General features: G+C 57.8%; 1 long non-coding RNA gene across 1 annotated transcript; it reads right to left on the bottom strand.

Annotated features, from left to right (window-relative positions):
- Positions 1–487: 487 nt before the first annotated feature.
- Positions 488–3742, bottom strand: LOC122214859. Its single transcript, XR_006200106.1, has 3 exons — positions 3603–3742; positions 2940–3051; positions 488–900 (listed from the first exon to the last, which is right to left on the bottom strand). It is a non-coding gene; the product is annotated as an uncharacterized LOC122214859 (long non-coding RNA).
- Positions 3743–4595: the final 853 nt, after the last annotated feature.

The following is a 4595-nucleotide window of genomic DNA, read 5'->3' as shown; positions in this document are numbered from 1 at the left end:
TGTGATGGGAGGGAGTTGGAGGCTGGAACCCGGGGCCCTAACAGCTGCTCAAAGAGTCTGGAAGAGTCCCTGAAGAGGTAAGACCGGAGCCAGGTCCTGAAAGGTGAGCCTAGGCTGGCCCCGGTTGGCCCGTGGATGTAGAGAGAAGGCGAGGGCTTTTTCTCCTCTTCTTGGTTGCGCTCTGACTTGCTTTGTGACCTTGGCCACGTCCTTCCCCTTGCGGGGCTTCAGGGACCCCAGTAGTAAAGTGTGGGGAGCCTCGGAGACACCTCCTGAAGCTTGGGCCTTGGTAGGGAAAGAAGCGGTTCTCCTGCCCACCCGCCCTGGCCCCGCTGCCCTGAGCATCTTGCCCGAGGTAGGCCGGGTAAACACCGGGTTGACCCCAGGACGGGCCAAGGTCGGGGCTGTGGGCAGATGGACCGGTGTCTGGCGTTGTCCCCAACCCCGCTCCCCTCCCCCCGGACCCATGGCGCTGGGCTCCCAGCTGGTGACAACATTTCGAAGGGACGCCTTGATGCTTTGTCAGGGGGTTGATGAGCGCTTCCAGAATCCTGACCCAACAAGACGACGATAAAATATGCATTCTCAGGGCACGGAGGCCCCAACAGCCCATTATGGCAGACATTACCTTGTTTGAATTTAGAAATGAGGTCGTGGGGGCGACATGTAAATGCAGACTCTGTTTGCCTCTGGGGCCAGCCGGCCTCCAGTTTCACGTGGAGACTCTGAATGCCAAGTTTACATTAGCTTTCAGGATGTTTGCGCCCCTTCAGCTGATGTCTGGAAAAGTGCAGGTGCCCGGTGGCTTCTTGGAGCCCTGGGTTTGCCTAAAACTCTTTGGAATCTGGGAAAAGCTTCGAAGGAAACATCCCAAGCCCTCATTTCTGATCCTCATAAAAACTGCAACGAGAGAAAAAAAAAAAAGTGTCCCCTTGCAAAAGTCTGGCTGGCTTCCCCCCCCTCCGCACAAGTGTGCCGGGCGAGCTCAGGATAAGGCAGGGGCGCCAGTGCCTGGGGGGCTGCGGGGGAAACCTCCTGGCACCAGCCCGCGGAGCTCGGGCCTGTCACATCTTAACCGGAAGCTTCTATCAGACGGGAATGCCAGCCACGTTTGTTTAGAATAAGAAACACCTATCAAGGAGGATGAGCGAATCAACAGATGAACTTAGGGGAAGGGAAGGACACAGAAGATAAAAACAGAGACGGAGAAAAACCACGAGAGGCCCTTAAATACAGAGAACAAACTGAGGGGTGCCGGAGGGGAGGCGGGTGGGGGAGGGGCCGGATGGGGGATGGGCATTCAGGAGGGCACGGGTCGGGATGAGCACTGGGCGTCCTGCGGAAGGGATGAATCCCTGGGTTCTACTCCTGAAACCAGGGCCACGCTGTATGTTGACGAACTCGAGTATTGAAAAACCAAAACCAAAAACAAGAATGAGGGACCAGCCCATTTCTCTTCATAGGCAGACCCCGCGCTGGAAGACAAAGCCAGAGTTGTGGCGTGCCGAGTCGCGACAAGAGACGTTTCTCGGGGCGCCTGGGGGGCTCAGTCGGTTGAGCGTGGGACTTCGGCTCAGGTCATGGTCCCACGGTTCGTGAATTCGAGCCCCGTGTCGGGCTCCGGTGCCGACAGCTGGGAGCCTGGAGCCTGCTCCGGATTCTGTGTCTCCCTCTCTCTCTGCCCCACCCCTACTTGGGCACTGTCTCTCAAAAATAAATAAATGTAAAAAAAAATTAAAAAACGAGAGAGAGAGAGAGAGAGAGAAGTTTCTCAGCTGATTCAAATGTTTCCTGGCATCGGTTCAAGGAAATACTAGTAACGCTCTCTTTCAGTGTGTACTGGCATTGTTTATCATGCTGAATCATTTCAACCACAGGACCTTTGCATGTGACAAGGGCAAACTTCTATCACAGGTCCTTGTGTGTGGCCTTTGTCACAATCACACTTTGATATTTGTGCATTTGGCAATGTGGCGGATGCCTGCCCCCTCCCCAGACTGTGCTGCGTTGGGCCGGGGTGGGGGTGGGGGGGAAACAGCTCATTGGTTTTATTTCCTCCCGGCTGTTTCCTCAGAAATAGCACAGGGCCCAGCGTGTAGTACAGCAGGTGCCCCATAACCATTTGTTGAAAAAGTGGACAAGAACCCTGATGAGGTCGGCGTGGGCATTATTGTCCTTTCACAGATGAGAAAACCAAGAACTGAAGTCACACGTTCGGCTTGCGCGGCTGGGAAGCGGCAGAGCCGGATGCAGGCCCAGTCCGTCGCGGACGGGAGGCCTCTGCGCATCTCGGCGCCGGTCCTCTGTGCTCTGATTTCATAAGGCACCGCGCAGCCCGCAGAGGGCGAGCTCACAGCTCCATTCCCCTTTGCCTTCTGGTCTAATGTGGCTGCCGGAACTCCGGACAACACGCCCGTGTTCCGGGCAGGAAGAAGGGGGCTGGGTGTGCAACAGCTGCTGTGGACTCTCACTATTCCTGCACCTGCTGAGGGCGTGCAAGCAAGCCGCCGTGACTTTGCCGGAAGGTTTGCTCCCGGCTGGTGGGGGCGGAGGGGGGGGGGGGTGGTGAGCTGGGAGTGGCCTGGAAACCACCCTTCATGGTGAATGAGAGCCAGTGAATATCTGAGAGTGGGTACACACCCCGGTCCTGCCTCTCGGGTGGGGGGTGGCGTGGGGGGGCTGGAATCCGAGAGGCCCAGCGGGGCTGTAACCTGCTCATCCACGTGCCCGTGCTGGCTCCCTTCCTTGGACTCACCTCCACACCGCATGACCTTGACCCTGAAAAACTTCATTCGCACTGAGTTTTCGACTCAGGAGTCGGCTCGCCGGAGAACCCGGTTAAGGACAGGGGACGGGGCGGAAAGGGGCACCCGCCGCTGCCCGTCTCCCCCTCGCGGAGCCCCTCCTCCCCAAGTTACAATCGCAGTGTTCAGACTCACCTCGTGTCGCTTGAGCTGCAAGGGCGGCTGGGGCACGTGGTCCACTAGCCGAGGGTTCGCTTGCTCCGGAGGGAGGCCAGGAACGTGGCTACGGGGAGGCGGCCAGCACCCTCTGCCGCGGTGAGAGAAAGAATCGTCATGGGTGGTGGTGGGGGGCGGGGGCGGGGGCGGGGGGGTGGTGGTGGTTTCTGTCTTCATCCGGGACCAAAGTTTCTGAGAATTCTTGTCGTGGATTTCCTGCCGCCGATGTGGACTGAGCCCCTACTGAGTGCTTGGCCCTGGGATGCCATCGGGGACCAGGCCTTGCTCTCAGTCACGTGGTGCTTACGGGGAACCGGAGCCAACAGGGGCGGGCGGGCGGGCAGGTGCCCTTTGTCTCAAGTGCCCCACCCCTAAGCTTTTTCCTGGGGGTGACGCTGGGCACCCGTCGGGGAGACGGCGTCATTCGGAAACACGGGGGTGACCGCAAGGAATCCGGGCCTGCGAGGCCGAAGGCTGTAGGTACATCTGGGTTGGGAGTGGGATCTGCTCAGTGCGCTGCGGTTGGCGGAGGCCGCCACCTCCAAAGTGGCTGGCTGTCGTGCCGGCGCCCAAGAGCTCGGTGAGAGGGCCCCGTATCAGTTGGCAGGCGGCCTGGAGGCGGCCCCAGGACCACCTGCTCACCCTGATTGGCCAGGAACGGTCACATGACCCTGCCCAACTTCAAGGCGGCCGGGGAAGCGGGGTGGGTCAGAAAGACCTGGAGGGCCGCGCGGTGGCCACCGCCCACGGGGATCGTGCTGGTGTATTTCCTTCCGGGGCTGTTTCTGTGCTTCCCCCCCCACCCCCACACCCCTGTGCCCGTAGAGAGCCCATGGTGTGTCGTATTGTAAGGATCGTTCTGGAATGCTCTTGTCGTGGAGAACTTGCTGCGTCAGGACCTGTACCTCTGCTTCGCGCTTCTAAAGGCTGCACCGGAGGTCCCGGCGTGGACACCCCATGGCTTATTTTGCCAGTCGCCTACCGAGGGACTTGGAAGGTGTCCGTTGGTGCTGTTATAAACAGCCCCGCGACAGATGTCCTTACCCGCGATCTTCACTGCCCAACCCTCGGAAAAACGGAGGTGCTGACTGCTGGAATTTCCCCCCAGATGCTGAAGATTCATCTTCCAAAGTGACTGCATCAATACACGCTTTTACTGGCGTGGACGGCGATTCCCCACATAGCCGCCAACGGATGATATAACACTGTGTTTTTTTTTTTTTTTAATTTTTTTTTTAACGTTTTATTTATTTTTGAGACAGGGAGAGACCGAGCATGAACAGGGGAGGGTCAGAGAGAGGGAGACACAGAATCGGAAGCAGGCTCCAGGTTCTGAGCTGTCAGCACAGAGCCCGACGCGGGGCTCGAACTCACGGCCCGCGAGATCGTGACCTGAGCCGAAGTCGGCTGCTTAACGACTGAGCCACCCAGGCGCCCCGATATAACACTGTTTAAATTTAATGGTTTAATCTGAGGGGAGGTTCTCTTTTAATGTGTTTAATTAAAAAAAAAAAGAGGTTCCTTGTAAGAAATATAAGCAGTGAGGGATGTGTGCACATCAGCAGACTCCTGTTCCCTTTCTCCCAGGTCAGGTCCCATCCTAGATAAACCACCCTGAAAAATTTGAAGGGCATC

The sequence above is a fragment of the Panthera leo genome, chromosome A3, assembly GCF_018350215.1.
Source record: "Panthera leo isolate Ple1 chromosome A3, P.leo_Ple1_pat1.1, whole genome shotgun sequence".
Taxonomy (NCBI): domain Eukaryota; kingdom Metazoa; phylum Chordata; class Mammalia; order Carnivora; family Felidae; genus Panthera; species Panthera leo.
This window is presented reverse-complemented; position numbering and strand designations above follow the sequence as displayed.